This window comes from Rosa chinensis, chromosome 7, assembly GCF_002994745.2.
Source record: "Rosa chinensis cultivar Old Blush chromosome 7, RchiOBHm-V2, whole genome shotgun sequence".
Lineage (NCBI taxonomy): Eukaryota > Viridiplantae > Streptophyta > Magnoliopsida > Rosales > Rosaceae > Rosa > Rosa chinensis.
Window position 1 is genome coordinate 58,595,489 of NC_037094.1, and position 25,915 is coordinate 58,621,403.

Sequence of the window (25,915 nt, forward strand, 5' to 3'; positions counted from 1 at the left end):
TCGTTTATTTGCAGCGCAGAAACAAATAGAGGCTGTGCATGTAGAAACAGCCAGAGATTGATAGAGAAAGAGAGATTATTTGCTTCGGGGAGAGAGAGAGAGAGAGAGAGAGAGAGAGAGAGAGAGAGATGTGTTGGTTTCGGTTGTTTGCTTGATTTGTGCAGAAAGAGTAGATATTTCTGTAGCTTTTCATAATTGAAGGAGGACGCACACAGTATTAAAACAAATTGATTGAGGTATGAGTTTTAGAACTGGGTATTTGGTGCATGATAGCCAATAGCCATCGTGTTTCTCATTCCTCTTTTTGGCCATCGTGTATTTCTCATTCCTCTGTCTGGTTTTGGAGGTACATTGTTGCTTTTGATCGGTGGTGTACATATCATTTGGGTTACCTCTAGAGAAGCTACATAGGTTCGTCAGTACTTCGTTTTTGAGTTTAAGCTTGGCTTCAATGATTGTTAAGCTCTTTTGGGTGACATTTGATTTGCATGAAATGCTTATGGTTTAGAAGGGCTCGATTTTATAGAGTGATCTAAGTTTTGAGAATTTGTATTTGACTTGATTCTTGGTATTAACCAGTATTACCCTTAAAGCAATGAAAGGGAGCTTGATTGAATAATCAAAAGAATTAGAGGATTAAATGTAGAATCAGTTAAAGAGTTTCTAAAACTTAATGAATTGTCAAATTATTAAAATGGAATATGCAATAGTTTAGATGAATGGTATACGAAGGTGTATCTGACTGACAATGTTATTTGATTTTAGATTGTGGGAAAAAAAATTTTGAGGCACCAGAAAGTGTTCCATCCTCTTCTTCGTGTTCTTTGGTTTGTATATTCTGCTGCTTTCTGCACTTAGTCATTTTACTTATTATTTACATGATTACATCCCTTTAGCTTTAGAGTATTCAATCATGGGTAAGAAGTTCGAATTGAATTTCTATTTTCTGAGAGCACTGTATACAACTCTTTAGCAAGAAAGTAAATATATGTTGGTTTGACTGAGAGCTTTAGTTTTCTAAAAGTCTGCTGCTTAATAGATTAACCGTTTAAACTTAGGCATTTGGGATCATTCCACGAAAGTAAATGCAGCTTTACATGAAGAACATGACTTACATTGCTTCCATATTGGTCTGAAAGTCAATAGCTATTAGGGTAGTGTTTACAATGTCAGTTTGATATCTTACAGTATGGAGAGAACAATTTTGCTTTGTAATAGACTAGAGATTGAAGATTTCTCAGGGTTATTTCTTTTTTAAGTTAATGATACTTCCTTAATTTGATTGCAGCTTATCAATTTACAAGCATAAGCTAGAAACTTTGCAGAACCCTTTAAATGGCTTTCATGTTGTTTTGCAAGTTTGTGGTAGTTTTAGCTGGTTCTTTTAATTGGTTATGCTTAATTAACCCAACTGTTTGTCATTTGGGTTCATTAACCCAACTGTTTGTCATTTGGGTTCATTAATCCAGATTCTGCATCATTTGCTTGAGTTTGCTTAAATTGTTTTGTTGTAAAGCCTATTTAAACATCCTATCTGCATTCTGAGTCTAATGCTTTTCTGTTCCATTTAATTTGCTCTCTAAATGAAATCACAGGAACTGGGAAGTTTGGTTTCTCTAAAATGGCATTGGCTGAATCATACACTGAACAAATGGTTTTACTAGAGTTAGGTTATGAATATTGAGCCATCGTTGGGATACCTTCAGAGAAGTTTAAACATCTTATCATACATCTGCATTACTTTGGCGATCTGGTACTTATCATCTGCACTGCATTTGTTTTGAAGTTTATAATATTTCCAGGCAAGTTTTTCAAAGTAAAGAGACCAAGGTTAAAACACTACTGCAGATGATGCTTTACACTTGATCTCTGAACTTCAGGCAAGTTCAATGTTGACAAGCTATTAATTGATGCAATTTTCTTTGTATATCTTTTCACACTTTCCTCTTTATTGGTAGAAGAGAGCAAAACTATGAATTTTTCGAAGTTTTGTGACATTGTTAAAACACAATTGCATCCTTTCAAAAAAAAAAAAAAAAAAAGGACCACACTTGCATATGATGGTTTTTACACTTGATCTCTGAACTGCAGGTAAGTTCAATGTTGACATTGATTATACGCATTTATATGCGTGTAATTATATCTAAAACACTATAAATAAGCAATCTCCGTGTCAATTATTATGTAATTAATCTATTTTTATTCATTTTGGAGTAAATAATCGGAGTTGTGGAAACCGGACAAGAGGGTGCGAAAATGTGCAAATTGGAGTATTCTGACAAAATGATGAAAGTGTGGATGCAGTCAACCATAAGTCAAGGCGGTCAAGAAACGCAGAAGTGATTTGGAGAAAAGAAATAAAGAAAAAATATATAATAATAACAATTAGTTTTAATTAACCATTGGTTTTAATTAACCAATGATTAAGCAAAGCTAATGACCTGCACGTTGGCTTCATTGAAAGAGGTTGAAGATCAAATGTTTTTGGTGACAAATGGCAGCACTACAATTAAACATGCATGGTGGTTTAATTATGCAAGGATGGGTACTTGGGCAGCCAACGTCATAGCAAAAACCCATTTCTCTTTCATTTCTTTTTCTCCCCGCACTGCAGCCCACTTTTTGGATTTCTCCTCTCCTCTTGTTGCACGTGCAACATTCCCCAGCTCTTGTTATCCACCCATTTTCCCTCTCATATATAACAACCCGACGATGACCTAATAGAGATATATATATTCCTACAGTAGTGGCCGCACACCCAGACGCCCAAGATCCCCTTCCTCTCAACGGACAGCAGCCGCACACCACCATAATTCCATCTCTTTCTCCACCATTTTTTTAAATCTCTTACCATTTTCACTCACCCATCATCTCACACTCTCTCCTCTTCCCTTCTTCATTTTTTTTAATTTCATCTTTTGGGATTGGACACTCAAGGCCTCAAGGGAATTATCATCAAGAGTACCACACTTTAATTTGGGTAGTTGGGTGAAGAAATTGCTTGATTCATACTAGCTCATAGCTAGAAGTGACAAAGCTAACTCTCCCCTCTCTTCCTTATTATCTATTTCATAATTTTTATATACTTTTGTTGATGAATTCTTGTATGGGTTGTGAGTAGTTTAATTTTGGGAGTTAGGGTTGTGAAGCCCTAACTCATCTTGTATAAATATTGATGCTTTAATTTTAATAAATGCAATTTTCATTGTGTATGCTTTAAATCCGAATTTATTGGTCCTTAGAAGCATGTTTCTAGGCTTTGTCACCCTTTGAAATTATGTTATGGGCAATTGTGATGAATAGATTGATAAATTGACAACTTATTGGTCTTGTTGCATCTAGGATTTAAGTGTGGTAACCATTAGCTAGCTTAATTGTAGCTAAGCTTGCTTGGGTCTCTATTATCTTGCACTCTAAGCCTCTAATTTTAGATATTGCGGCCTTAACCGGCGTAATGCCTAAGTTAGAGAGTTGATTGTGGCCCTAACCGGCATAATCGATACACCGAAAGGATAATTGGTTTAGTAGCCTTGACCGGTACTAAATACGGGACTTAACACATTTAGGAAATGCATGCATTTGTGAAATTGACATCGATATTTGCAAGAGAGTTAGTGTGAATCACCCGACACTCCCATGTTCCCATTAATTTGAAATCCGAATTTTAATTTCTTACTTGATAATTAGTCGTTTGCTTTTATTTTAGTTTGCATTTAATTTAGTTAATTCCCAATTCAAAACTTCCAAACAAAATTCTACCTTCCATTGTGCATAACTCATTTGGGCTACAAGTTAGTGGCTTTGATTAGGCTTAGTGTGAGCTAAGCCGAGCATTGTCGAGGCTTGGTGCCTTGTGAATATTTTATTTTACTTTATTTTATTTTTATTTTTACTTTTTCATTGTATGCTTTTGAGTCATTCTAGCGCCAATTACCTCGGTTAGGTCCAACACCTAATCCCCGAGGTACGATAATCAAGGTTTTAATACTTCCCTTACTTGACAACGATTCGTACGCTTGCGAAGAGTTTATGAACCAAGTCAGACATGCTTTTAACTGATGCAATTTTCTTTATATATATATATATATTGATTCTATTCAAAACTTTGCTCTTTGTGTGTTGATTACTGTATGTCCCTGTCCTGGAAATATACTAGCAGAAGCAAGGATTTTTGGGGGGTAAGGTTGGGTTTATATCTAGCCCAGTACATTTTTCATTCAGGGAAAAACCTATTTCAGAAACACATGAATTGTGGCATTTACTTAAAATGTCAATGATCATACAAGTCTTCCCTTCAGACAAAATTGTTGTGACATGTACATTTACAGATTAGATTTCAGAATATGAACTTTTGCTATGTTAGTTTTGAAGAGAACATGTTCATTTTCATTGTATTACTATCATTTATGGTAGCAAGAAGAAAACCAGAATAGGGGTTACTGTAATTTATGAATAGTAACTCCCTAAGGAATAGTGTGCTTCTAATCTCCAAACCGGTAAGAATAGCTTATGAACAATACTCCTCTTCGGAATAGTGTGCTTCTAATTCTAGACTTCTACTCTGACTGCTGTTTTTCTTCTTACCGTAGAAAGAAAGTTTCTTTTGAGTCTAATCTCCAAACCTGAGTAGCATGTTACAATCAATGAATCCACGGATCTTTTATTCGATAGTAAAGAGATCCAAATCTGTTTGTTGCAATATAAGGTCTGTAACTTTAGTGAGGATATGGTTATGTAAAGCTTTATCCATTTTATTTTTTGTAGGTTTTGGGATTTGCTTTGTTCATACCTAAGAAGATAAACAAACTGTAATTAACTACTTCTAGATTGTTTGTATATTTCCTTCTTTTTTATTTATTTTACATTTCTTGCTTCTTCTGCATAATCAACTTAACTGGGATTCTACATGTACAGTCTATGGATCTGCAGATGAGTCCACTTCCGTTGAAGATGCATTTGAGTCAGCCAGTGAATTAGATTAGTGCTAAACCCCCATTGTAGAAACTTGATATCACCTTCGTTAAAATACCATTCTTTCTCTTTACGAGCTTGATTAAAATAACAGTTGTTGTAATATGTAAAATTATTATTGTATTATATTATGTAGATCATGATTTGATGAAAAAAAAAAAATTAAACCCGCGGCATCGCGCGGGAGAATTTTCTAGTATGTTAGTAGATTGTGAGAGAAAAGGGAACTTTCACAGAATCTACACCCAACAGCTTCCAACTTGTCACCCAAGTGGGGAAAAAAGAAAAGAAAATTAAAAATAAAAGGCTTAATGGCCGAATTACCTCCTGACATTTTCTTCTATTGTCAATTTACACACTAACTTATCAATTTTGCCCAATAACACACTAAATTTTCCAAAATTTGCCGATTTCCACATTTCCGTTAACTTCTATCAAGTTCCACCGTTAAGTGTCATCATGTGCGAAACATGTGAGGGTATTTTGGTCATTTTTCTTTTTCATTTTATTTTTTGGTTTTTGTTTATCTAACCTAAATGTTGTTAATCTTTTATGTGGAAGAAGAAAAGACCTTCTCACCGTTTGCGTCAAAATACCTTCTCATATCCAACAACATTGCAATTCTCTCAAGATCCTCGTGCTTGACATAATCAAAGTTCAGCCAAAGTGAGTATTTGAGACAACCCACTACACATAAAATTCAAACCGCAAAGATATTGCGCGCACTGTGAATTTGAAATGGATATTACGAAAATGTCGTGTTAGTGGTGACATGATCACGTTGACTGCTATTTCTATTCATCTAATTTGTAATTTTGTTTCTTAGGTCAATTGTGGATGTCATGCAAACAAATGTAGGATTGAACAAGCATCTCAAAGTGATTTTGGAGTTACAAATGGTTCAACTAGAGTGCAAAATACTGTTGTTACCGGTAACATGAATTGGAAACCATAGGTTGGGAGATTAACTTGATTTTGTTTACTAGTTTGGTGGTCTAATTGTTATGGCGTTAATGACCAGTGTTTTAAGTTTTTGTTTAGACTAACTCAACTTGATTTATCAGATGCATTGGAATTTTTTGTTTTTTGTTTTGAGTTACAATGTATTGGATATTTTGAATGGAATGAAATGGAATTTAATAATGATTCAAAACGTTGGATGTAATACATATATATATATATGATGTGAGGTTAACGTGGGTAGACTTGTTTTATTAATATCTAGGTTTCTTTTTTAGCATTTAGGTATGCTTTTTCAATAATCATTCGACATAAAACGACTGTATGAGCTTATCAAATTGAATCATGCATGTATAAATCATTTTTTCCCATAACGAATAAAGATTCATGGATAGTGGATTTTTTTATTTTATTTTTTATATTTTTTTATTAGAAAGGAGAGTGGAATTTTGATCCCAAAAGAAAAACAGAAAAGAAAAAGAAAAAATAAAAATAAAAATGACCAAAATATCCTCATGTGTTTCGTGCATGATGACATTTAACGGTGAAACTTGACGGAAGTAAACAGAAATGTGAAAATTGGTAAACTTTGGAAAAGTTAGTGTGTTATTGAGTAAAATTAATAAGTTAATGTGTAAATTGACAATAGTAGAAAATGTCATGGGGTATTTCAGCCATTAAGTCAAAATAAAAAACGGAACTTTCGAAGAATATATGCTACCCAACAACTTCCAAATTATCTGTATCCAAAACGTGTCCAAATTGTCCCATTAAAAAAAAAAAAAGGGGCAGTTTTGCATTAATGAGGGTGAGGATTGTGAAGCAAGTCGTCATTTTTCAGTTCTCACTCACTCTGAAACACTAGAAATGGCTTCATCCTCCTCCTCTTCCACAAAGACATGGTGGATGTACGACGCGTTCTTGAGTTTCCGAGGCGGAGACACACGCAACAACTTCACGGACCTTTAGGGACCTTTAGGGATTCAGGACCTTTAGGGATTCCGAGGAACTAAGAAAAGGGGAGGATATATCACCCACATTGATCGGGGCAATCCAAGGGTCTAGGATCTCTCTCGTCGTCTTCTCAGAGAACTATGCGGGTTCGAGTTGGTGTCTTGACGAGCTGCTGCACATCATGGAGTGTCAAAAAACACTGGAGCAAAAGGTACTCCCAATATTCTATCACGTTGAGGCTTCTGATGTCAGGCATCAGAAGGGTAGTTTTGGCAAGGCATTTGAGAAACATGAAGCTCTAAATAGACGAACACAAGATGAGATATCCGGCTGGAGATCTGCTCTTCTACAAGCTGCAAATTTGTCTGGCTGGGAGGTCAAGACCGATCAGTATGTAATGTAGAATTACTTCTTTGCATCTTTTGGTTCATCTCTTTAGTCAATTTAGTTCGTGTATTTTCGATGTTAGGTAGTCAGTTTCCAGCAAGTTGAATTTTAGTCAAGGCTCATGCTAATTTTGAGACTCAAAAATTTACTCAACATTTCTTATAAGCGACACATAAACATGTAGAACTGGAAATGCCTTCCATGGCGCCAGGAAGTTAAAATGCTTTCTTTCGTTTGTTTAATACGTTTTCAGACTTGTATCAAATAAATAAGATAGTTTCTTAAAATGTAAATTCAGAATGGAAAGGTTGTAAGAAAACTGGTGTGCTGACCGTCTACACTAGGTTGTAAGAAAACTGCTTTACCCTTATTCTAATCTTGTTTTCTTTGGAAATCTACAATCACTATGAATAATCTATTAGTTCAGTTTGATTTTTCATGTTAGTTTATCTTCTGCATCTCCTCAACAGGCCTGAAGCAGAGTTTATCAAACGCATTGCTCATGAGATCAGTACACTGCTGAACAACACCTACTTACATGTAGCTATATACCCCGTTGGAATAGATTCTCGCATTGAAGATATCAGTAACTCTTTATGTGAAGGAGTAGATGATGATGTTCGCATGATTGGAATTTGGGGTATGGGTGGAAGTGGGAAAACTTCAGTTGCAAAAGCTATCTATAACAAATTTTATAGTAGCTTTGAAAGTAAAAGTTTCATTGGAAGTGTTAGGGAAACTGCAAAGGAGTCAAACGGTAAGATTACTTTACAAGAAAAACTTCTTTCTGATATCTTAAAACCAACCAAGGTGGAGGTAGGTGATGCTGATAGAGGGATCATTGTGATAAAAGAAAGACTAGGAAGCAAAAAGGTAGTTGTCATTGTTGATGATGTAGATGATCTGGACCAATTAACTGCATTAGCTATAAGGAGTGATTCATTTGGTCCAGGAAGTAGAATTATTATAACAACAAGAGATCGACATTTGCTAGAGCTACTTGAAGTGGATACAATACATCCGACTAGAGAAATGAATGAAGCAGAAGCTGTTGAGCTCTTTAGTTGGCATGCCTTCACAATCCATGTCTTGATTCAGGATTTTTGAAACTCACAAGGAGAGTGGTTACTTATTGTGGAGGCTTACCACTGGCTCTTGAAGTTTTAGGAGTTTTTTCTCTTTAAAGGGAGCATAAGCCATTGGGAAAGCACATTGACGAAGTTGGAAAAGTTTCCTGATGACAAAATTCATAAAATCCTCAAAATAAGCTTTGATGCACTTGCTGAGAACCAGAGGGACATATTCCTCCACATATCTTGTTTCTTCATAGAATGGACAAGTGCCATGTCATACAAATACTTGATGGCTGCGATCTTTTTGCAGATAACGGAATCAGTGTCCTCATTCAACGTTGCCTAGTAACTGTTAGTGAAAAAAACAAGCTCATGATGCATGACTTGCTTCGAGACATGGGCAGAGAAGTTGTCCGGGCAGAATCCCTTAAAGACCCTGAAGAACGTAGTAGACTGTGGTGTCAGGAAGATGTAATAAACGTATTGACAGAAAAATCTGTAAGTACTTTCCAACCAATACTTGTCTTTGCATCCTACATCATTATGGTGGTCGTATGAGTATAAATGCATTCATGACTTCCCATGCGCATTAGCGCATATATCAGTTTTCACATCCAAAGAAGCTTTGTCTTACTCAGTGCCTTTCTTAGCAGGGAACTAAAAAGATTCAAGGACTCGACCTAAATTTGCAAAGATCTGACAAAAAGAGGTTCAAAACAATAGCATTTAGAAAGATGAAGAGACTGAAATTGCTCCAACTTAACTATGTACAGCTTGATGGAGACTACAAATATCTTTCCAAACAGTTAACATGGCTCTGCTGGCGTGGATTCCCTGAAGTCATCATAAAGAAAGAATTTCTTAATAATCGAAACCTGGTGTCTATCGACCTGCAATCTTGTAAAACTTTGGGAGCATCCCAGGGTATGCTATAGCTCAACCAAACTCTTCAACATTCTCATTCTGGTATAATTAACATAACGTTCTACTTTTATTCTTTTTAAATTTTGATTTTTGTTTTCTTTTGTTCTTGTCTAACAGTTGCTTGAGAAGTTGAAGATTCTTAATCTGAGTCATTCGCATTATCTGACGCAATCACCAGACTTTTCAAATCTCCCAAATCTTGAGTATTTGATCGTCAAAGACTGTGTTAGTTTGCCAGAGATCGACAAATCTATTGGAAGTCTTCAAAAACTTGTCGTGGTAAATCTTAAAGACTGCATAATGCTTCAGGATCTTCCAGAGAGTTTTTATGAGTTGAAATCTATCTAAACTCTTGTTCTTTCTGGCTGTTCAGGATTTAAGAATTTGGGTGAGCACATTGGGGAGATGATATCACTGACAACTCTTGTTGTAAGTGCAACAGCCCTAAGTGAAATACCTGAAAGTATCTCTCAGCTCCCAAAGCTTGAGAAACTCAACGTCAGCAATTGTAGACAGCTTCAATTGTTGCCCAAAAGGCTGCCATTAAGTCTTCGATCCCTGTTTGCAGTAGGTTGTAGTGTATCAATTGACATGACATTTAATTGTGTTAAGAGAACAGATGAGCGTACAGAGTGGGAACAAGTTGATCATATAGTACCTATCTTGCCCCATATGGTATAGGGATAGACTGCACTGGAGACGATGACATTTGTATGCCTAGATATGATATTCCATAGTGTTTTGCGTATGTCAGAGAGAGTGATCAAGTCTTTTTTCAAGTGCCTCAACTTATTTGTAGCAATTTAAAAGCTTAGAGTGCAATGTTTTAAAACACGCGCGTCAGGCGCGCCTTAATGCCTATAAAGCGTGCGGCGCTGCTTAAGTTGCGTTTGTTTTGCAGATGAGGCGCAGAGGCGCCGAAGGTGGAGGAAGCGCGCGTCAAGGCGTTTTGGGCGCACGCCTGGAGAATTTTTTTCTTTTTTCCCCCTCACACGAAAACGACGTCGTTTTTTGTGTGTTGAGTGTTTAGATTCATTTAGGTCGCGTTTTGAACACCAGCCAAGCCCCAAATCACACTCAGCAGCCTCCTCCCCGACTCTGCACTCTCAAGAGCAGCCAATCCCAATCCCTTACTAGAAAAATTGATAACATCATGAAGAGCCCATAAGGTATGATCATTCTAACATCAACGTTACTTGTTTTCTGTAGATTGTAACTGTAAAACCACTCTTCTTTGCGAGCACAATGGCTAACTACCTCTACCACTAGCTCTCAGTTATTTGAGCACGGGGAAATAGCCTACCCGAAAGGTAATCAAATTCTTGTTCTTCATGTGCTCGGTGATCTCTTATCATAGCTCGTTTTGATGATTGATTGGTTTGGAAAAGTTTGTAAGCAATATTATGGAACTGATTGTAATATATATATATATATATATATATATATATATATATATATATGATTGTAATAAGAATGGGAAATTGATCCCTATTCCATAATTAGCCAGGTTATCTCTTACATTGGAACTGATTCTAAATGTCTTCTATGGATCAGTGGCCATGTGCTCGGTGATTTTCCTAAAACAGAACATGTTATGTGTATGGTATTTCTCTATCTTCTCGGGACTGGAGAGTAGTTTTTGTTTCTGGATCAACATCCGTATTTGCATTTGACATTATAGGAGGTTTTTTTTTTTCTTTGGCAAAGATTGTAGGATTTTCCTCCTATTTTTTCGATTGAGACCTTACTGTTAATGATTCCTTTTGTTTTATTCATGATTGGCATTGTCCTGCTCCCACTGTAAATTGATAATTTGATATAAGTTTTGAAATTCTGTAGGCACAATGAGTTCTACTACTAGTGGGACAAGTACAACAAAGAAAGATCATGCTTGGCGATGGACTAAATCAATTCTCGAGGACTTGAAGTACTTTTTGTGTGCATATGGTTTTAGTACTTGATTATTATGAATGGATGACAATTTACAATTTTTTTTTGTTACAATACATGTTCTATGTATAAGACTAGTTCTATACATAAATATAGTAAATTTATACGTAAGGCTTACGCCTTACGCCTCAAGGAAAGTGCCTTGCTAAGGCTCTCCCGGCTACGCCTCAGCCTTTTAAAGCATTGGCTTTGACCGTGTGGGTTTTTTGTTCTCCTTGTTTCGGCCGAGAACATGTACCGCCGAGTCGTAAGTCCATTTTTGTTACAACTTACTACTCATAGTAAGTTCTTTCGTTTTGTTGTCCGGACAGCTTATCCCACCGAATCAACTTCACGTGAAGTTATTTGGCAGGGAAATTTATCAAATAAGGAGCTCAGTTTGGAAGTTAGCGACTTTGTTGAGGTTCAATAATTGTGACTGGATTTGGTTTCAGGGTGATGAAAACAGGGGTCAATCTAGTGTGGGATCCTAAATTTGGCAATGAAAATACCATCCACTGTGAGCCTATTCCATATGATCATTTACTCAGTAATGCTAAATTGCTAAAGAAGCAGGATCAAGCCATGACTCATCTGATGAATACCAACCTGTTAAATTGGTAGTGAAGTGAACTACTGATACATCTAACATAGGCTATTGCTGAGAAAGAAGATTAGAGAAGCCCAAGGCTGTAGTTATTGCGAAAGTTCTAGGTCCAATAATACCCAATAATAATAATATTGTTTAAAGAAAACCAAAATTAGGAGAGAATTGAGTCGTACTTTCATTGATAATAGGGGCCTCTTTATATAAAGGATTATAAGACATAGAATCAGAGTTGTACAAGGAAAGATAATCGTACAATTAATCGGATATCTATGAATATCTTCGAGAATATCTCTAATTCGAAACTCTATTACAACTATGTTAAGTAACCTAGAGTTTGGGCCAGACACACATTCTGGATTTACTTGAGCATTCTCCCTTGTGTCGCCCAAACGTGGTGCTCCTGTTGTTGCCTCATTAAAAATCTTGCCAAGTAACAAAAACCCTGTGAGACAAAAATAATCTCGGTCTAAGGGGAAAAAGAGCACAACACACCCTTCACGTTTCGAGACCATACATGTCGACACCTCCCCCTGATGTCTGCATCTCTCCTTGATGACTACGGTCATTGGAGTTCGGATAACTTTCGCAAATGATGCTACCAACATGTTTCTTGAAAGTGGAATTTAGGCAATGACTTAGTGGGCAAGCCTGCCACACTGTCCTCAGATTGAACCTAGTTCACTTTGATCTTGAGGAGAGTCCGTTGTTGCTGATTATGCTTGGTGTTGTCACTTTTAATGTAGTCTTGCTTCATTTGTTCAAAACAAGCAGCATTATCCTAAATGCTCATAGGCTCATCTGTGGTAGACTTCAAACCACAATTGTTCGAACATGTGAAACTATGGATCCAATACATATACATTCATAAATTGCATTTTTCGAAGATATAGCGACTACGGTCTGTTCTGTAGACCTCCAAGGTATCACGGTCTTACCCATGGTGAACACTTAACCAGTTTGGGAACGACCTTTGTGTGGGTCAGAGAGATACCCAATATAAGCAAAACCTTCCAAAACACATGTCGTTTTGGAATGGGGATAGAGGACGCAGGCCAGTGTTGGCGGCGTTCCTGGTGTGTGATGGGTCTGAATCCATCATCTCTCTGTAGAGATAGAACAAGCCTATATCAATCGTACATCTCAAGTACCGAAGGATATCTTTTACACCAATCCAATGGCGTTGCGTTGGCACAAATCTATATCAAGCTAACAAGTTCACAACATATGAGATGTCCGGCTTTGCATTGAGCTAAGTACAATAATGCGCCTATTGTACTTAAGTAAGGTATTTTTGCCTCTAGCACATCTTCGTCATCATCCTTTGGACGGAGAGAAACTTTTTCAGGATCAAGATTACTGACGATCATGGGGGTGCTTGAAGGCTTGACCTTGTCAAAATGCCTAAGCATCTATCAACACAATGCTCAAGTTCCAAACCGAGACATAATCGTGTTCTCCCAAAATCTTTCATCTCAAAATCGGATTTTAAGTGTTCATCAGTTTCCCTTAACTCTTTAAGGGCTTCCAATGAAGATCATGTCCAACATGAACCGCGATAGAACCAGAAACTTGTTATGAAAACACATAGGCATATCCCTTCCCAATCAAGTAGTCACTTTAGTGAGCGTTTCAACCTCTTTGTAAGATGCGCTTCGTGGTCTAGAGCCATTTGACTTGGGTAAATGAAGTTCACCATGAACCTTCATGTATATTCCGTATCTAGATCCCCATAGAGATATGTAGTGACCACATTTGTAAGCTGCATGTTCAGTTATTTGGAAACTACCAAACTGACAGGGTAGTGAAGTGCAATGACATCCATTACGAGAAAATATGTCTCATCGTAGTCGATTCCAGGGCATTTTGTGAGAAGCTTTGAGCCATAAGGTGAGATTTCCATTTCTTTTTCTCATCATGCTTTCTAACGAAGACCCATTAGTCAATAGGTTTTATGTCAGGAAGTGTTGACATCATTGGCTCAAATACCTTCCTCTTCGTTAGAGAATCCAACTTAACCTAGATCGCATCTTTCCATCTAGGCCAAATTTCTCTACGTTGGCATTCATTTATCAACGGAGCGTGGTTCGATATCATCAGACTCAACAACTCATGCATGACTACATCATCAATTATGATGGAGTTTCTATCCTAGGTCTCATGTACAGTACTAGTGTAATTTTCATAGAGCTCTATATTCTTAGGAATGGGTTCTGATGTTGAGGCGTCCCCCAATGATAACCATAATCCAGAAGATTCTCATGAGATGGATTTTGAGTCTTGATGATCTAAGGATTGGGTTGTGCCAAAGTATCATTCGAACCCACGAGCCTCCCACGCATCCTAGCTGGGGTCATGGCCTATGACGCCAGAGTGCCACTCTCTTTAGCATTGGCGCCATGCCTACCTCTGTGTAGGGTGGCGCTACGTCCTCTCATAAGGACCTCCTTCCTTGCAGGCATGTTTGCAGCATATATGTGTGATCTCATCACTTTAACAGGGATCGAGATGAGACATAGTGGGGACAGACCACGACAATTCATGTCGTTCCTGCTGAACATCTGTGTTCTTATCTTCCCCTAACGATGGGAAGACTGTCTCATCAAAGTGACAACCTGCAAATCTAGCGGTAAGGAGATCGCCTAGCAAGGGCATTAAGTGGCGGACGATTTTTGGATTCTCGAATCCAACGTAGTTGCCCATTCGTCTGTAAGGACCTATCATAATGCTCTATGGCGGCGCAATTGGCACATAAATGGCACTCTCAAATATGCGTAAGTACAATACTTGTACCCAGTCACTAGATGTAACGCAGAGGTAGATTGAGTGGCAGTGGATCGTAGACGAATTAGCATAGCTGCATGCGAAATTGCATCACCCCAAGTGGATATAAGGAGATTGGTGCACTTTACCAATGTCCTGACGACCATCGTTGTCATTTCCGCTAGACCATTTGGGTGTGTACATGGGAATATGATGTCCAACATCAATCCCATTGCAATAACCATTGAAAGTCTTCGATGTAAACTCTCTAGCATTGCAAGTCCAATTGACTGAATATGATGATCCAGGGAGTGAGCCCGTTGTTATATGGTATGTGCTAGGAGTGTAGTATAAGCAGCATTTACAAGTGAACAATGGCACAACACGTGACCAGCGTGTTTGCTTGTCAACCAACATCATGAGATATTTAAACGTCCGCAAGTTGGTTGAACTAGTCTGCAGAATCCCTATGGATTCTATGTAAGAACAGAATGAGTATTTTCATATCTTTTGCATAGGACGGTCTTAGTCCTAATTTTCCTAAGGAACGGACTTTGTAAAACGAACGAGATGCCTTAGAATCAATGAATAAGGATTTTGGTTGGGCCTGTACGTTTGAAACACTATTTGAAGCAAAGTTGGTGATTGCAACATCACCTGGGGCATCATCACCATGATGTACACTAAGGACTATGCCAGCCCTAGGCTGGTGGTGGACGACGGCGGCTTCGGAGGCAGTGGTGGCGGTCACACTTTGTCCAGAAATCAACTTTTGATTCATGCTTCGTTTCGCTCGAAAGAAAGGATGTCCTTGTGAAGTCTTTAGTAGACGGATCATCATATCATGACCAGGATGACCTATCCTGTCGTGACAAAGCCGATATGTGTCTAAATCTAAGAGATCTTCTGTTATAACTTTATTGGATTTAATAGCTCGAATAGTGGCATAGAGTCTAATAGAGAGACACATAAACTTCTCTAAGATGCGCCTTTGTTCACAATCGTTAGAGGTATTGCAAAGGAACTCATTTTCGTTCTCTACATGTGTATTTGCATGAAATCCATTGGCTATTCGTAGGTGCAATTTGCCTTAGGAGCGTAGAGAGTTTCTGTGACAGTAATCAAGGTGTCATTTGGGAACTTGGGCTATTTCATGTCCTTGAATTAATACTGATGACCCAACCATCATAGTCACAAACTAATATGCTTAGAATCAAAATTGAGTCATAATGAAAAGAACTCAAACTTTTATTCATAAGCCAACAGAGTACATCATTGTCCTTAACCATTAGGAGAATCTAATCCAAATGCTAGCTAATGCAAAACAAAGGTAGTCATTTGACTTCTTTCAGTAACTCCAAAATAAATATGACCAGGTGAGTAGAGAGATGTCGGTGGAGCAAAGCTCGCTTAAGTACCACTTATCTCAAAACTTTCCTAGACATCACACTCATTTTGGAAGAGCCTATGTGAAGAAAAACTAAACCAATGGCATTTACTACAAAGTATGTGGCAATTGCCTATTATATCTCTTGAAAAAATAAAGACTTAAACAGAATTGGCGATCGATTGATCCCAGCCAAATTTGTAGTCTTCAACCCTTCACTCTAGATCATCTTCTTGATCTACTTGTTCCACATAGTGAGCTTCTCTTGCTTCATAATATGCTTTGTAGGCGGTGATAATTTCTTCATGAGCTCTACAAATGTGTGCCCAATGACTGGATACTCCACATCGAGAACATACATCTCTTTGCTCAGACTCCGTTGATTGAGGCGCTTTGAAAGCGTCATTTAGATGGCTCTTAGTGTTGGTGGCACCACCAACATGACCAGAGGCGTTGCCTCCCTCTCTCTTTCCACGTTGACCTCTTCGGTTCCGTGTTCGCATATTTTGGCGATTACCTTCTCAAGTAGAGCAATTATATGGACCAGAACGTCCAGATGTATCCCTAAGATTAGGGTTTCACTCTTGGCGCCCTCTCTTAGGGGTGCGACTATAATTGGATTCTGGAATATGCTCTGTTTCCACGGATCTCGAATTATAGTTCCTCACAAGAATGTTATCACGCTTTTCAGCGACATTCATAGCTCCAATGATCTCTTGTGATCCGTCCTGTAGTAACATCGATTCGATAGTTCTTACCAACCATCAATGCAGAGACAAGAAAGGTAGAGAGAGTCTTCTCAATCAACATCGCATCTGTGATCTCTTTACCATAGAATTCCATAAAGAATTCAATGCGAATTGCTTCCGAGTTGTAGTCAAGAACTGACTTGAAATCATAGAAGCGGAGGCTATGCCATCTCACTTCTAGGTCAGGAAGCAAGGAGTCACGGACTTTGTCAAATCTTTCTTTGAGTGAGACCCACAGCCTTCTGTGGTCTTCTTCATCCATACACTCATACTGGAGTGAATCATTCATATGACGAGTCATTAGGATGATAGTTTTCGCCTTATTTGCCTCTAAGGCTGCTTTATTTGCTTCCAAAGCTTAAGCTTGCTCAACAGTTAGCACGTCCTGGCTAGGCTCGAGAATCGTGTCCAAGATTCCATCGGCCTTGAGATGCTGGCGGACATCACGAATCCATCTGTGATATTCAGAGCCAATTGTTCCCAATGGAGCAAAGTCCAATTTGTTCAGGTTACTCATCCTGAAAGAGAACAAGAAAAAGGGTTAGTTTCGGAGCGGAAAAAGTTGCCATGAAAGCATATAAAATTTCTGAGCGTAGTCGCTTCCAAGAAATTCAATTCCAAAGGTATTGGATTAGATCGAAACAATGACATAAGTGGTCGATCATAAATTCTATACAAACTCTAAGTTTGGAGATATCAACAAGCTCGAAGCCTAGAATGAGCACGAACCCTCACAGTTCGGCTTAATTAGGTCTCCCCTATGATGAAGAAAGGGGGGTAGAGGAAGGGAGTTTGCAAGTCCCTGAGAAAAGGAAGAAAAACAATAAAAACGAGAACTTTTAGTAAAAAAATACCTCGAAATAGTGATCGAAAAGTCGCCGGAAAATCTCGCCGGAAAAGTTCTCGGAAATTTGGTCTAAAAAGTCTCCGGAAGTGGCAGGAAATCTGGGCGGAGGTCGCCGGAAAAGTCGTCGGCAGTGGCTGACCGGAGAGTTGACCAGAGGTGGACCTGAGGTTGACCTTTGGGCTGGGCTGCGTCAGTGCACTGCCGCCCTTTTTTTTTTTTTTTCTTTTTCTTATCTTTCTCCACCCAGGCCTGCTTCCTTTTTTGTTTTTTTTTTTTTTTGTTTTTTCTTCTTTCTCTTCTGGGCCGCAGGCCTGCATCCCTTTATTTCCTTTTTCTTTTCTTTTCTGCTAGGCCCGCCTCTCCCCTCTTTTCTTCTCTGGGCCTCTCCCTTTTTCTTTATGGGCCGCACACTTGCGCTGGGCTTGGTGCCGTGGCAGGGCAGGGAGGATGGAAGGCTGGCAGTTCACCAACTTGCAGTGGTTTTGCAGGCCGGTTCAGGAAGTTTCAGCCTGGTTTTGGCAGTAATTTCACCGGTTCCTAGCTTCTGGGTCTTGGATGCCTCTGGTAGTAGAAATTCATGGTAGAAGGCTGACTGGAAGATTGTGAACAGGTCAGGAGACCATAGTTATCTTCTTGTGGCAGGTTCGGGCATTTTCCGGCCGGTTCTGGAGGTGGCGCCGCCGGTTCCGGACTCCTAGGATTGAAGGCTTCAATATATGCTGCAGCGGTTGCTAGGGTTTGAAGGCTACGATTTTAGGTTTCAGGGTTAGGACTTCGTGCTGATAACGTGTCTAAGGAAAACCAAAATTGGGAGAGAATTAAGTCGTGCTTTCATTGATAATAGGGGTCTCTTTATATAGAGGATTACAAGACATAGAATCAGAGTTGTACAAGGAAAGATAATCGTACAATTAATCGGATATCTATGAATATCTCCGATAATATCTCTAATTCGAAACCCTATTACAACTAGGTTAAGTAACCTAGAGTTTGGGCCAAACACACATTCTGGATTTACTTGAACAAATATCTTATTAAAAAAAAAAACATTAATAATAGGGTGCGGTTATTTCCACCCTACCAACTACTTTGCTCACCCTACATTCTCTTTTCATCCTATATATATTTTTCTAATTATAAGTTTACTTTATTCATCCATTTGCAGTATCCAAAATACCCTTGTGTCTATTGTCACCCACTAACTATTTTGTTCACCCTACATTCTCTTCTCATCCTATATATATATATATATATATATATATATATATATATATATATATATATATATATATATACATACACGACCGCGTTCTGAAGAGGACGTCCGCACTTTCGTTAAAGTGCGGACGGCGCTGCTGCAGCGCGGCTCGGGGTGCGATGGAGCGGCGGAGCTTGCCGGACGGACACCACGGGTCAGACGGACGGGTCTGCAGTCGGTGGAGTTGCCGGCGACGTGGTTGCAGCCTTGCCCAGAAACCTGCAGTTGCAGGTGAGCTCGCTGCCCAAAAACCTGCAACTCCGACCTCCTCCGACCTCGAACGCTGCCCAGAACCGTCCGCCAAGCCTCCGGCCTCCGTCCGCCAAGCCCCTAGCCGCCGGCCAAGCCTGGAACTCCACCGCTGCGTCGCCGTCCGCACTTTAGCCAAGTGCGGACGTCCGCTTCAGAACCCGCCCGTGTATATATATATATATATATATATATATATTCTTTTTTTTAATTACGTGTTGAACAGAAAACATTAGGGTTTAATGATGAATGAACAGAGAATGAAGTTTAAGTACGTGTTGTTCTTGTAGGGGGTATTAAGAAAAACAATTGTGATTTTTAATAAAATATTGTCCTTTATTGTAATTTTATATTAGGATATTTTAGTCTTTCAATAAATCAACAACTTATAGGTAGGGCTGTCAATGGGTTGTGTTGGGTTGGATTCGTGTCGGGTCAAGATATTTGTCGTGTCGCAATATACAAACCCAAACCCAACCTATTTATTAAACGGGTTATCCGTTTCCAACCCGCTTAATCTATTTAACAAATAGGTCGCGTCGTGTTAGACAAAATGACTCATTTAAGGGTTAACTAACCCATTTAACTAAAAAAATGCATAAATTGATTAAATTCTCTAAAAACTCCACAAGACTAAGAATATAAATAATTATATACAGGGGCGGATCTAAAAATGTTTCTCAAGTAAGGCAAGACTCAAAGTAAATAGTAAGGATATATTCAGTAGGTCAATATATCCTACGAATCTTGCCTATTTTGCCCGTTTCTGCCATATTTCTGCCATTTTCACATATATAGCTTGCCTATGCCAAACCTATTAAGGATATATTCAGTTTCAAGCTTGCCTATTTTACCATATTCCTGCTCTATTTGTGCCATATTTTTGCCATGTTCGTCCTATTTTTGCCATTTTCACATAGCTTGCGGCTTGCCTATACCAAATCTATGTAAACTCAAAAATTCAGTCTAGGCAAGTGCCTAAGCTGGGCTCTATGTGCATCCACCCTTGATTATATATATTCATAAATAATTAAATCCAATAATTATAAAGAAAAATATTTCAAATTATCTAATCCTATGATCAAATACTCCCAACGTCTAAAATTTCAAGAAGAAGTATAGCATAATCAGGTTATTCGGGTTCAATTCATGTTGGCGGGTTGACATGTGGCCGACCCATTTATTAAATGGGTCATGGCATGTTAATGTCTAAGATTCAACGGTAGCTAAATCTTGGGTAACGCTGGTTCGAGGGGCGAACCTCTACTTGCGATATTCTTGTCGCTCCCGCTATCTGTCAAATGAAATACAAAGGGCGTCAGAGGGAGACCGCGGTTGGCGGTCTTCTCTTCTCCGATGCCTAAGTTAGTCAATGTATTTATGTTGACAGTATAACGTTAGGTAAGTAGTAAATGCGTAATTAATGAGGAGAGAGGAGTGGACCTTTTATAGGTGGGGAAGAGGCTGACCTCTTCCTTGTTTTCGATGTGGGACTAATATGCTTCAGTTCCCAGCTTCTGATGCTTCAGCGAGGTGATCTTGGGGCGGCGCGTGGCGGTGCGTCAGCTGTGATCTGGGGGTGAGCCGGGGCTCAGGTGATAGCCTGTTTGGCTGTGTTTCCGTATGTCACACCCTTAATGGTTGTTGGTACCCCTGGCGGTAGTATGAGCGTCGCTCATTATAACTAATTATGCTTGGAAAATGCTCATGTAAGTACAAGTCCCCCAAGTCCCCAATCAAGGAGGACAATCTTGGTTGGGGAGTTGCCTAGCGGTTTGAAGCATTACTTCTACTTGATCTCCATTTCGGTGGGATTAAGTTTAGTGTCTGTAAAGGACCAATTGGGTGTTCTAGTTCTGAAGTTTCGCTCATCTGGACAATACATTTTAAGGAAACAAATCATGGCTACTGCTACTGCTACTGCTCCTGCTCCTGCTACTGCTACTATTACTGCTCCTGCTTCTGCTACTGTAAATGAAGCTGCTACTGAACCAAAGACACGTTTAGCAATAAAGAAGAAAAAGAAGTTTGACGAAGAGTTTTGAGATTATCTCTCTTAGCAACGTGTAAAAGGAAGAGATTTTTTTTTTTTGCTTTTGAGGAGTAACATAAAGGGATTATTCTCAAAAAAAAAAAAAAAAAGTAACATAAAGGGATTAGAAGTCAAAAGAAGTAGTTAATGGTAAAAAGTAAATTAACTTATGACATGTGGCAAGTGGAGAGCAGATTGTCCTTATTTGTAAGATTTAGTCTTTATAAAGGGATTAAAAGTCAAAAGAAATAGTTGAGGGTAAAAAGTAAATTAACTCATGACATGTGGCAAGTTGAGAGCAAATTGTCCTTATTTGTAAGATTTAGTCCTTATATGTTTAATTCAATCTTTAAATGATGTATTTGTTAAGTCATATTTTATCAATAACTTATATGTAATTTGTTATAAACTTTATCCCACCTAAACAAGCAACAAAACCTGTAACTCGCAACTAACAAAGAAAGCTAAAAGAAACGAAAGTTGGGGCTCCAACCAATCACTATTACAAAATGAGAGAACAGAATCCGATAGCAAGTCCAACCATGTAAGAACGTTCATGGTTATTTCTTTTAGCAAGTCCCACCTGCAACCGCTTTACCAGAATGGCAGAATCAGTTTCAATTTCCACATTATTTATCTGACAATCAACAGCAAGTTTAAGACCACAGAACAATCCCCAAGCTTCTGCATTCAAGATGTCTCCATGCAAAGATTAATTTGGAATCCTTTGATCCAATCACCTATAAAATTTCTTATAATACCGCCAGCACCAATCTTCCCAGAAATACCACTTCTTGTGCCATCAACATTTAACTTGTAAACATCATGAGGAGGTTTACTCCAATTGAGCATGTTAAGACAATAATCTTTGTTCTTCAAATTATTTATCTGGACTCTACCCCATTCTTTCACAACAGACCAAATAATCACCTGAGGCATACTAAGATAGTTGAAATTTGGTTCAAAGATGTGTTTGTTTCTCCATTTCCAGATGAACCAGCAAATGAAAGTAAAAAGAGTAGACCACTGAGTACTGGATTCCACATAACTAGAACAATGAAAGTGAGCAAAAAGCCACTCCTTCTAGTTCATAGCAAAGGTATTCGCAACGGAAACAGGAATAGAGAAAGCATTCCAAATATATTTCACACCAGGACTGTACTTACATGAGCATTTGCCAAGCATAATTAGCTACAATGAGCCATGCTCATACTGCCACCAGCGGCACCAACAACTATCGAGGGTATGACCTACAGAAGCACAGCCAAACAGGTTACCACTTGAGCTTCGAATCATCCCAAGATCACCGCTGACGCGCCGCCCCAAGATCACCTCGCTAAAGCATCAGAAACTGGGAACTGAAGCATATTAGTCCTACATTGAAAATAAGGAAGAGATCAGTCTCTTCCCTACCTATAAAAGGTCCACTCCTCTATCCTCATTAATTACGCATTCTACTACTTACCTAACGTTATTCTGTCAACATAAATACATTGACTAACTTAGGCATTAGAGAAGAGAAGACCGCCCACCGCGGTCTCCCTTTGATGCCCTGTGTATTTTATTTGACAGGTAGCGGAAGTATCGAAAATATCTCAAGTAGCGGTTCACTCCTCGAACCTGCATTAATCAAGGCTCTGCTACCGCTGAATCTCAAACATTAACATTAGCGCCGTCTGTGGGAATCCTTGAGCAAAAGGTCATCCTACCACAACAATTACCATGACTAACGATAGCGGGGAAATCGCCGAAAAGCAAGCGGACCAGTCCATCGAACCCCAGCCCACCAACCCCGCGACTAACGTTCACCCAGCGGCTAACGTGAACCGCATACTATTCAACACTCCAGTCAACCCCGACATGGAACACGAGGACACTCCTTAGGTCCCACAAACCTGAACGACAGCGGAGGCTCATCCAAGCAGCCCATCAGGCCAGGACCTAGTCGTTATGTATGAGCTGGCATTGGCGGACCTCCATAAAGAAAACATGGAGTGCGAGCAAGAGTGCAAGGAGAAGGCCGAGGCCTAGAAGCAGGTGGCCACGCTGATGTCAAGGTTCGATGAGCTAAAGAAGGCGCAGGAGGCAAACACTAACCCAGCGCATTTTTAGCAGTCACAAAGCACTAGGCGTAGTCAACCTGCCGGCGGAAGACTAATGCCCGCACCAGTCATACATATGCAAATCCCGCTGAACCCGTCCGAGCTGTTTCATATGGGTCCCCCACCCCCACCGCGGTTGATGCTAGAATAGGAGGCGGAATCACAACAGCGCACCAACCGTTCCGCAGCCAGCAAGAACCGAGGGCAACCCCCTGCTCCCAGGCGGGAGTTAGCTCAGCCGAACCTCTAGGAGGGACCGGCTGGCTACGTAACCGCCCTAATTTTGGTAAGGATGCAGCAGCTAGAGCAAAGGCTAATCAGGACTGAAATAGGCGCCCCAGCACCATTTCAAAATCCTCTCTTCTCGTCAAGACCGGGGTCGTTCACCACCAAGATCCTGCAGGCCGTTAGGCCAGCACATGCAAAAACACCAAAGATGCCACAGTACAGTGGCCTGATCGACCCTTCGTCCATATGGACACCTTCAATAAAGTCAATAACAACAAGGGATTCGATGACGCCACCCTCTGCCACCTATTTAGTGATGAGACAATGAGCTGGATCTTCGAGTGCCCATAGGGATCAATCGACTCATTTCATGCACTATCAAATGCTTTCCTGTCATGATTCAACCTGTTGGCCGAAGGACATCACAACACAAGCCAATTGTTCAACGTCAAGCAGGGCACAGAGGAAACACTGAAGTCATTTGTCACACGGTGGAGAGCAGCGGCATCTCGGTGCTGCGATCTTGATAAAACAATGGCGCTGGCAGCCTTTAAGCAAGGACTCCTAAAGGGACCATTTCTCTATCATCTCAACTACAATCATCCACATGCCGCCTATGACCACGTCATGGGTAAGGTCGTCCTCCATGCGCAGGCAGAGTTCATCATATATGGAAAAACCCCACCACCTCCGCCGATGCCAACAAGAAACCGCTAACAAAGCCTCTGATACACCGCCAAGGCTGACTCCGTGGCAAGATTGGCAACCGCTCAACCACACCAAAGTCCAGCAGACACAAGGGTGGAGTACTTGGACAAACCGAGCATCACCAAGGCCTTAGCGGAAATATTCAACATTGAGGTCAATCCTATCTGGATGGATGAGATAATCGAATACAAGAGCAATGGAACGCTGCCAACCGACAAAGTCGAGGGATGGCAACTCAAGCGGATAGCAACCCTCTATAACATACATAATGGCAAGCTTTACTGCCAAGGGTTCACCCATCCCAACCTCTGATGTCTGACCCCAGAGGAGGGAAAGGTCGTTCTGGTAATGATACACGTCGAGGAATGCGAAAATCACTCAAGTGCCATGTCTCTGGCAAATCGCACCATGCGGCAAGTGTAATTTTGGCCCATGCTCGGCGATGATGCCAGAGAAGTCTCCAAATCCTGCCACAAGTGTCAACAATATGCTGACCTCCTTCATCCCCCGCAGAATCCCTCTCGATAATCATCGACCCATGGATTCACTCCACTTGGGGCCTTGACCTAGTTGGCATATTGCCAACTGCCAGGGGTTAGTTCAAATACATCATCGTCGCTATTGACTACAACAGCAAGTGGATAGAGGCAGAGTCGCTAACGGTAATCACTACCTCCAAGGTAACCCACTTCTTCTGGAGGAACATCTATTGCCGATACGGCGTCCCCCATACCATCATCACCGACAACGGAGCATAGTTCAACAATGAGGAGATCATATCTTTCACCGCCAATCTGGGCACCAAGATGAGCTTTGCATCTGTGGCTCACCCCCAAACCAATGGACAGGTTGAAGCGGCAAACAAGATAATCAAGAAATTGCTAAAAAAGAAACTCGATGATGCCAAGGGATTATGGGCGGAAAAACTCCCAGAAGTTATGTGGGCCATCAAGACAACCCTAACATCCATTAATGGTGAAACACCATTTTGCATGATGTTCAGAACTGAAGCTGTCTTACCCATCGAAGTCACCCAACCTACCGCTAGGATCGAGGGCTACTGCTCCGAGACCAATGGAGAATGCATCAACCTCGAGGAGAAACGCAACAAGGCATATTTGTAAACTTGCAAAACATGCAACAGGTTTCGGGTTTCTACAAAGCTAGAGTCAAAGCCCGGAACCTCCAACTTGGGGACTGGATAATGAAGGAAGACATTCCACCACCAATGGCACTCCATCCTACTTGGGAAGGACCATACAGAATAGTAGAAGTCGTCACCCCGACACTTTATACTTAATGGACAAGGATGGCGTCACAACGACCCACCATTGGAATACCGAACACCTCCAGTATTACTACAAATAGTCATACCACTGACCCACGAGCATCTTGACTTAGCTAAATTTTTGTACAATATTTAGCTAAGGGAAGCTACCCAATAGGTATTCTCCTTCTTTTGTAAACGTTGATCTCTTAGCTATCAATGAAATGAGGAATTAGTCAAACCATTATTCTCCGCTGCACACAGTTAACTGGCCACGCCAACAACATCAGCGGACCACGTCCGCTACTTCGTGCACTTAGAACAATTTTAATTCCTTTAATGTTTCATTGATAAACAAAAGTAGAAGACAAACTCTAGCGGCATACTAATACAAACAACACAAGTATTATCAGTGGCAATCCCACACTTAGACAAAATTCAAGAAAGAAATAACATCACTTCATTGAAAGCTCGTTGTCCATTACAAGTAATGAAATGTCTCAGTGGCGATACAAAGCAA

The 25,915-nt window shown here is 39.9% G+C and overlaps 1 long non-coding RNA gene, 2 other non-coding genes and 1 pseudogene across 3 annotated transcripts; all 4 read left to right on the forward strand.

The window, feature by feature from the left end:
* Positions 1-353: 353 nt before the first annotated feature.
* Positions 354-1,731, forward strand: LOC121050306. Its single transcript, XR_005802622.1, has 3 exons — positions 354-411; positions 766-827; positions 1,596-1,731. It is a non-coding gene; the product is annotated as an uncharacterized LOC121050306 (long non-coding RNA).
* A 122-nt stretch (positions 1,732-1,853) lies between these two features.
* LOC112181044 lies at positions 1,854-1,915 on the forward strand. The gene has a single exon (XR_002928656.1). It is a non-coding gene; the product is annotated as a small nucleolar RNA snoR101 (small nucleolar RNA).
* Positions 1,916-2,064: 149 nt separating this feature from the next.
* LOC112181049 lies at positions 2,065-2,132 on the forward strand. Its single transcript, XR_002928659.1, has one exon. It is a non-coding gene; the product is annotated as a small nucleolar RNA snoR101 (small nucleolar RNA).
* A 4,684-nt stretch (positions 2,133-6,816) lies between these two features.
* Positions 6,817-11,567, forward strand: LOC112178265 (annotated as a pseudogene).
* Positions 11,568-25,915: the final 14,348 nt, after the last annotated feature.